This window comes from Ptychodera flava, chromosome 3 (genome assembly GCF_041260155.1).
Source record: "Ptychodera flava strain L36383 chromosome 3, AS_Pfla_20210202, whole genome shotgun sequence".
NCBI lineage: Eukaryota > Metazoa > Hemichordata > Enteropneusta > Ptychoderidae > Ptychodera > Ptychodera flava.
Window position 1 is genome coordinate 1,797,964 of NC_091930.1, and position 9,537 is coordinate 1,807,500.

The 9,537-nt window shown below is 35.6% G+C and overlaps 2 protein-coding genes and 1 long non-coding RNA gene across 3 annotated transcripts in view; all 3 read left to right on the top strand.

The window, feature by feature from the left end:
* The window catches only part of LOC139129418 (uncharacterized), a 304,872-nt gene that overhangs the window by 170,557 nt on the left and 124,778 nt on the right, over positions 1–9,537 (top strand). The window lies entirely within an intron of this gene.
* LOC139129421 (E3 ubiquitin-protein ligase TRIM71-like) overlaps positions 1–9,537 on the top strand; it is a 195,313-nt gene that overhangs the window by 157,634 nt on the left and 28,142 nt on the right. The window lies entirely within an intron of this gene.
* LOC139124550 (uncharacterized) overlaps positions 5,667–9,537 on the top strand; it is a 7,210-nt gene continuing 3,339 nt past the window's right edge. The window contains exon 1 of the long non-coding RNA XR_011549956.1: positions 5,667–5,874. This is a non-coding gene — a long non-coding RNA (uncharacterized lncRNA). The remainder of the gene's footprint in view (positions 5,875–9,537) is intronic.

Here is a 9,537-nt window from a genome sequence, read left to right on the forward strand (position 1 = left end):
GAACCGTTTTATTTTCCGCCATGTAATCATGCATTCTGTATCTTAATCGAATGTACGCCACAGTTCATGATTCGCTCTTGGGTTTACGATTCTATCACAAAGATCGGATTTGATGATTTTTATTCATCCACTTTGTACTTGAGGTAATAGTCGCGCCAGCGGCTTACTGGCTACGCATGCGCATATTCATAATATACTATGCAAGTAACCGGAAGTGTACCCATTTTCGTAGATACTAAGATGTAATATTACCAAAAATCAAAAGTTTAACCCGGTATTCAGTTTGGTTGAGCCTCGCCTGCACATTAATCACTTTTTTTTCATAATTACGCCATTTCTCAAATTTACTCAAGCCAACTTGATGATTCTATGCACATAATTTGATCTTCCTATAATATTGACAGCGTTGAGAGTTTTGTTAGATTTGCACTGTCTCCCTGATATATACCGATTAGCCACGGTGTCCACTCAAGTCTCACTTTGATTATATACTCGAAAATAATGAACACTAGCTTGCCCTAGGGAGGTTTCAGTTATTATGGAGAGGTTGGCAGGGGATGAATAGGCATATTAGATTACAAGAAATGTGAACCTTAAAAACAATATATATGTAAATATATATATATATATATATATATATATATATATATATATATATATATATATATATGTGTGTGTGGTGTGTGTGTGTGTGTGTGTGTGTGTGTGTGTGTGTGTGTGCAGATACTATTGGTGAAGCAACCACAGCGAATCAACTGTATATACCTACCAAAGAAATAGAACTGAAAGAGCATGGCGAAGGTAAGTGGTTTACGTACCATTCGTTCTGCACGATAAGAAATCATAACAGCAGGGCCCGCCATAGTATCTAATGTCATGTTATGCGTTTATTATATCGAATCTATTTAATTTTGCATTTATTTATTAAGCTACAGTTCGTGAAGTAGGGAAACCGAACCAAGGAACTAAATCTAACAAGCTTCCAAGAGAAAGACAATTGCTAGAACGTGAAGGAGGTAGGTATTATCTTTCAACATTACCCCTTTTAAAAGATGCTTTTTCAGAACAATTTGTAGTTTTTCACGTGTAATTGGCAATGATATATTTATTTGTTTTTATTTGTCGTCTTTTACTATTTATTACAGTTGCACTTCTTGAACGGCGTTAGGGGAAAATGTGACAGAGTCAGTCAGTTTCTCGCAAACAATGAAATTTAAACAATATCAAAAAGGTAGCGTAATCATGATTACAACACAACGGTGCATTTGAACGATACTGGTTGCTATCCTACAGTGTGCATCAAAAGCATTTATCTACTGAAATATTATCTTAATACTTCAAAAACCTTAATAAATAAGTAAATTCTTTGTTTAATTATTTATGAAGCAGATATCGAATATTAAAACAAACTTTGCATAGAAATAAAATTGCAAGAACATGAAAACGGCAGTTTTAATTTTCATTTCAACACAATGATGAATTTTTAGAACAATAATTTTCGGTGTAGATGTTCAGTATCATTGCACCGAGTTCTGCCCACGGTGAAAACCACCTGTTTTGCCTACTAATTACTGCCCGTCGCTGCCCGTCCTGAATGTAGCCTATCTATAGCTACAGTAATCACATAAATCATTTATCAGTTTTGATATATACTCCTAAATTGTAAGTTTGATCAAAATCGAGACCACATTCAAGGGCTATGCAGACTGTCCATGTAAGCACACACAGTGACAAGAAGGCGGCAAACACCTACTCACCAAGCACATCGAATCGGCGAAAAGAAGCATAAAAAGCTAGGCTTATCGCCAAAACAAACGCGCCAAGCGCTTACAGAAACCCATACCAAGCGGCCCTTTTCAGGGCCACCAAAATACTCCAAAAGGGAACTACCAAAAATACGATAAGATGACATAGAACACTAAAGTAGAAATAGACAAAAAACTTTTGCTCAAACTTTTATAAGCAATTTTGAACCGTTTTGAAATCAAGGATACAATTTGATATAAGAGTAACCAATTACCAAATCTTTATCTACGAATGAAATTGTAAATTGCCATTATCCCTGTATTAATTCTATAGCAAAAATAAAATTTCAGATTTTTACAAAAATGGCGCTAAAAACTTGTACTCGTTGGGTTTCGAAATGAGCAGGCAAAAACAGTCGCCCTAAATATTATTATACAAGTTTTAGAACCCAAATAATTGTCTCAAAGGCGAATTGTATGTTTAGTTATGTGTGGAGCTATATTATTTTTACACCATTCATTCATTCAGATAATGTCCGAGAAACAGACAGACCGACCCAAGAGACAAAGTCTGCCGCGCCCTTGCGTGAAAAGTCATTGGAGTACAGTACTAGATGGAGGTAAGCTCTGATATATCGTTCTCTCCATGAAATGCATAAATTATGCCTCTTAAAGGGCGGGGAGATAGCTCATTTGTTTATATGTTTATTCAGGTACACTCGACAAAACGGATACAGGAACAAAGTCAGTTGATAAAAGTTAATTATTGTATTGTGGCAAAGCTATTTCTTATTTTAAAATTCTGTCTTTCACATGGACTATGCAAAATCAATAATCGCTTGGTATTGTCTGTGTTGGATTAAAGATCAGAAACGGAACACGTTTTCTCAAAATTGTCATTTGTTAGAACCGTTTTATTTTCCGCCATGTAATCATGCATTCTGTATCTTAATCGAATGTACGCCACAGTTACTGATTCGCTGTTGGTTTGCGATTCTATAACAGTAAAAAATTAATCACATGACTTCAACCTAACTAATCACCACAAAGAATTCAGCAATGCATTGAATTTGGATAAGTCGCTCTTAATATACTCGAAACTAATGAACACCAGTTTGCCATAGCGGAGCTTTCGGTTATTATGGATGGTTGGCAGGATATGATTAGATATATTCCGTCACGAAAAATGTGGTCATGACATGTAGTTGTTTTCATTTGAACACTGTCAACTATCGCAATTACCAAAATTTTATATAGTGAAAGTCCGCAGAAACTATGTCGTGTCTAGCATCTAATTTGACATTTGTCAGGAAGCAGGCAGGGTAGGTATACCATTGTGAAGCAAGTCGCATATGAATGCATCGCAGTGACTATACGAGCGCGTTCGATCTAATCTTTAAGGTAGTATGCTTCTCGAAAGTGAAATATTTTAACTTTTGCTCAAATTTCCTAAATGACACTTCCAACCTTTCTCATACCAAAATAACAAAAAAAGTCAAGGGTCACCGTTTTAAAAGTTTGAAAATAGCAAAACAAATCACCAAACGTTTTGCGATATTTTAAATTCAAAATGGCCGCCAACCCTGTGATAACTCTATGCATATGGCGAGGCGAAGCGAACATGGATGGGCTACGTAACCGCTTCACGCCTTAAACAATACCCGTTGCGAATCTGTCTGTTTGTTTGTGCTTCCGGCGACCATGAGAACGAGTCAGCTAGATTGTTGCAAAAATGAATTTTAAACAATACGACAAAGGTAGCGTAATAATGTTTTCAACACAACGGTACATTTTAATGATAAAAGACGATATTTGTAGTATGGATCAAATATATTTATCCATTGTGATCATATTTAACATATTTTAATAATCTTAGATAAATTAACTATTTTTTAATTATTAATTAATTAATTAATTAATTTATTTATTTATTTATTTATTTATGAAGCAGATATTAAATAAAGAACAACGAGTGTAACGAATATTCCAAAGAAAATAAAATTGCTCTAACTTGAAAATGGTCGTTTTATGTACTTTTCATTTTTACCCAAAGATATTTTTAGAATAATGAATACCCATGTAGAGATTGACCTAAACGTTTTATCAGACTTTTTGTAAGGCATCGTTAAACCATTTACTTTCAAAATAAAGAATCAACTCTGCTATTAGAGTATAAATTGCCAAATATTTACCTACGCGTGAAACTTAAAATTACCCCCAAAATTGTGTTAATTCTATGGCAAAAGTTATAATTTTGAATTTCACAATGCCGCTGGAATCATTTCCTCCGTGAGTTTCAAATTCAGCTCAAATTAATGCTAGACCTAAATTACTATAATTTTTTGTACCCATGTGCCTGTTCCTTAGGGAAAATTTTATGTTTAGTTATGTCTTAAGATATATTATCTTCAAACTGTTCATTTATTTCGATAACGCCCGAGAAGAAGACAGACCGACCCAAGAGACAGAGTGTGCCGACCCGTCTTGTGAAAAGACATCGCGAGTTCCTGATGAAAGTAAGTTCCGATAAATCATTTTCTCCATGCAATGCCTACATCATTGAATAAATGGACACAGAGAAAATAGTTTAATACTGATAGAAAGTGATTTTTCAGTGTTATGGACATCCATACAATGCATAAAAACTTCAGTTTGTCTCCCAAATGTTGCAGTGTTGGGCGAGTGTGGCAGATTTCCAGTTTACTTGTATACAGCCAAAAAATGTGTTAAATATTGGTGTAAACTTTTAAAAATGCCAGAAAACCGCTATCCAAGGAAGTGTTATGAAATGCTATATCACATTGATAAATCTGGTGTCAGGTCGAAACCCACATGGATACACCACGTAAAAAATTACTGTGTCTCTGTAATTTGCAAGAAGTATGGGAGCAACAAGAAGTTCCCGATGAGAATAGCTTCATATGTACTTTTGTAGAGAACTTAAAGAGTTATTTGCATGACCATTGGTACAGTGAAATTTGTAGCCTTGATAAACTTTCTTGTTATCGAGAACTTAAGTGTTCACTTACACCAGAAAAATATCTTTCTGTTGTCAAAATTAATGTACACATGTCTATGTTAGCTCGATTGAGATGCTCTTCTCACTATTTGCGTATTGAGACTGACAGAAAATTGAAAAATGATGCAAATGAAAGAGTATGTTTGCTATGTGATAGTAACGAAGTCGAAAATGAATACCATTTTGTTTTACTTTGTACTTTTTTTGATAACTTGAGGATGAAGTATATTCCTCGTTATTATTTCAGTCCACCAACAGAAAGAAAATTTATTTCTCTGATGACATCTGATGATCCAAATATAATGCAACGTCTAGCCGCTTTCACTTTTCACGCTATGAAAGTGAGAAAGGAGATAAATGATAATCAATTTTTCTGAGTGTTTGTAATTATTATTTTCCTGTCAATTTTTGTATATTGATGCTAACTATGTTAAGTATGCTGGGCCGATGGCCTAGAACTACTGAAGACAAACCATCAAATCAGAAAGTGATTTTTCCAAATGTGGCAAAGCTATATTTTTTCGCTTGGTATTTGTCTATGTTTGATTAAAGGTCAAAAACAGTAGAAGTTTGCAGAATGAAGCCCTCCCCAAGGAATGGTTTGTAAAACTTACCCTCCCATGTTCCCCCGGCCAAACCCTCATAGCAAATAAAAGCTTAAAAAATAATTTTTGTATGATATAATAAACACTGCTTTTCCATGTGTTGAACATATGCAGATGTCATCATTAAACTGAAGATGCAAGTGAGTGAAGTGGTTCCAGAGAGAGGCAGAACAGTTGAGGAAGTCGAGAGAGATTTCTACCAAAGTGACGAGGTCAAGGAAAACTCTAAAACTGTCGCTAGAATGCTGGATAATCTACATAAGGACATTACTTTGCAGGGTATACGTTACAAAAGTATTTCCTATTTAATGGCATGTCGGTCATTAGATGCGCTGGAGTACCTAATGGCAATATATGAGAATGGGAAACTGCAGGATATGATGGAAGAAGCATTCCTCTCTGATGAACTCCTTGATAAAATTGGAGCATTCTATTTAGCAATTGACACAACCATTGACTATGAAGAGTGTTTACAGTGTAGAAAAAGAGCTGGTCCGGAAGTATGGTAAATATACACTTTTACCGATATTTTGTGCATCATCTTACATTAATACTGTAATGTCTGTGAATGTCATTTGCCAGCAATATGCTTATATGTACATTATGAAATGCTAGACTGATTGTTTTTACCTCAACTGTGCCATAACAAGTATGTGTAAGATGTTTTGATTGAACCTTAATGTTATGTGGAATCTGCTCAATAACTTTATGAATTTTAGGGCATTGCACTCTACTCTTCCGAATAGTCATGGAAAAACAAAATAGGCGCTATGCAAATAGTGGGAAATGTATTGTCTTATTATTATAGAATTACCGTTACTGCATAAATTTTCATAAATGCCCCTGAATTTCCCAATTGTGAAGTTATACGGGCATATAACATCTAGCATACTTACCTTGACTTTGACAGCCGTCGCATTATTGTAGCTAATACTAACAAGAAACTCACAGTGAATGTACTCAGCATGACACTAACAAAAGCCTTGAAATGCCCCACACCCACACACTTACCAGTCAAACAAAAGACCGTACTGCTTCTTTCTGATCGTGTTCAAACATGCGGTGCTCCGACTAATTATGGAAACACTTATTCAGCATAAGTGTTCCTAATTCCATCCATGCTTTAAAAGTAGCACTTCTTCATGCGGCTACATTTTCACATGAATATTCCCATCTTCCTAGAAAATACATGTATTTTCTGCGTCATGGATCAATCAAAACACCAAATATTTTCGCACGTTATGAATACGTTGGGCATCTACTGCATTCTAAAAAACACCAACAAAAAAGACCAGTCTTTCGGAAAATTGTGCTTCTGAAAAATTACAAATTATCATCGCACAGCCGTAGTCCGGTATGTATAATAAGAATATTTGCCTGTTTGTCTTTCTTAACTTGCATTACTTAAGATCAATACATAAGCCAATATGTCACATGTAAATTTTTCTGAAACTTTTTAATATTGTTTTTCACCTAATATAATATTATTTATGGTGGTTAGAGTATTGTAACAAAAGTCCACAAAGGGCGACTGAACTGGTCATATAAACGAGTTTCCATTTCTTCTGACTGTTTGAAGTGCTATAATAGTCTGCAAAATAGATTTTGTCGTTATGTAAAGCCCAATAGCTGCTAATTTTATGCATTATTTTCATGATTTTATTTTCAAACCAGAATTGGTTCGTTTAAATGTACTTGCTGAAGGACGTGTATTGAAGTATCACTGCTCGCTGATTTGGACCATGCCTCCATGTTTTAACAGGTTTAACAATAAATGGGTGCCGCACCCATAAAATGGCGCCCCCACGGGAAAATACAAAAACAGTATTTTCCTGCACATATACATCGTGATCATAACAGAAACAAGTATGATGTCATGTACTTGAATGCATCACATGGTGGCCAACATTTTTTTGTTAAAATCTTTATTTTCTCTGTCATATGACAAATTTTTGAAAATGGCGAGAAATCTAAAATGACGTTAAAACCTTTGAATTTACATGCCACTCACGACACTCATGGCAGCGTTATACACTTTTTCAGTCTCTAATGGAAAGAAACCTCTTGGAAAACTAAGGATATTTTGAGATCGGTTCATTAAACATTTGCAGCTATTGGGGCTTTAATAGATCCCCCATCATGGGCATTAGCTGCATATAGTTCAAATTCATCAGCAGTCACACCTAGTTCCCTCCCATGATTGTGCATGGCGCAAAGACTTTTTTCACTCAAAAATGATATGCTGTTGTTCAATATTTCTCAGTCTTTATTAAGTTACTCTAAGGCTTGTTCATGCCTTTCTCTTTCTTGATTGACTTCTTCACCTTGACCTGATAACATATGGTCAAGAAGTGAAGTTTCTGTATATGCCGTGAGGCTGAGTATGCAAACCGCTGCTCTCATTGTTACCTATGCATTAGATTCTTTTAGAGTGATATTTTACTGCTTGAGAAATGTTTTTGTTACAAAAGTTTTAGTACCTGCCCCCTGCTACTTTATGACTCCTATTTGGATGCGATTTTCCTGGGTTGTCAATCACTACCTTGAGTATCTAAAGCCATAGAATGGGCAATAGTCAATCAAGCCGATGTTGGTCCAACATCGTTTTTACAATAATCAGAGTAATTACTTATGTATCAAGGGGGAAAAGAAACGATTAACAGATAAATTATTCGATATTAGAGTTTGCATGCTCCGGTGAGGTTCCTGATGTAGTCTCAGACGAAATTTCAAATACTGAATGATGAGTCACAGCCTGAGGGTAAATCTGTCCTTTGGCATTTGGTAATATAAACCTATATGGGTGAGGCTGACACATGTGATACCAATAATCAAATACCAATTATTGTACCATCTCTGCTGTGTCGTCCCTGATGGTACTGACATTGTCTCGATCTTCAGTATTGTCTCCGACAGGCATAAGTATAAGAGCAGAGACTTTTGCCAAACTGTCACGTGATAAGGATGACTTTGAACTCGATTAACCAGATCTGCCCATAAATCAGTAACTACAAGTGCTACACCTTTATATTTGGTGCGATCGCGCAACTTATGGCACCACATCCTCTACTTTATTAGCCATGTGCATATCAACTTCAGTGCTACCTGATAGAGCTCAAAGTCTTATTTTTTGTGGACAGTCAGAAGTTATTATGCAAACTTTTGCCAATGTATATCAGGCTCTACGTGGATTAGAAATATCATTCTGGTAACTTTAGCCAATGTTTGCAAGTGCTTCGGCCCCGTGAAGCGACTTGCAGCTTTAGTTATTAATTGTTTCTTATCAGGCATCTGGTTGAAAGGTTTGACAGCACTTGCCTTCTTATTATCATAAGTGAAGTACCATTGAATATTTTCATCCTTGAGCCAATATCGCATCTTCTTCTTCGTAAATGTGCGACATTAATCAGTCTGTTATTTAGGCCTAGGGATTGTCGTCAATGCATTTAAAGTGTCATCAGAAGTCTTTGCCTCAATCAGTACAGTCCGGAGTATATTAGCCGAGGACATAGACTGTTGTTAGTAGATCAGATTGTTTCTTGCAAACTCGTACATCTTTATTGGGTCTTTCTGCCACTGTTCGTCTACCTTTACCAAGAAAACCTGACATCTGATGTCGAATGAGTCTGTGCAATGCATATGTACGCTGAGTATGAAGCCGATCTCTTACCTGCTTACGAGTAACCCAAGTGGCCCTGTATTTTTTTTTTGTTTCTTTTTCTTTTTTTTGAGTTTTGTTTTCTCAGCTCTCTCTCATAAGCTTAATCAATTGAAAGCTTATTTCAAAATCAATGAAGAATTTATCTATTAATGTTAAACATTGTTGTAAAAATCTACTCGAATTTTAAAGGGAATTTGTCTCTTACATTCTCATTTAATCTAAAAAAATCGCCAGCGTCTTCATTAATATAGTACCATAGTTTATAAAGTTTTTCTGGCATTGTGAAATAATTTATGACGTCTTCTGCTGTCTTTCGAGGGGTCACTTTCATACTCGAGTAATGGTATCTGGTTGTAACGCGTACTTGATATGGTCCGTTTGCTGTTACGGCACTTGATTTGAGTTATAGTGTGTGTAATTGTGATATATATTTTTGGGTAATAATTGAGCTATCGAGAATTTTTCTCTGATCCTGGTTGCGAGCTGCAGTAATTTGTTCACTGCCTT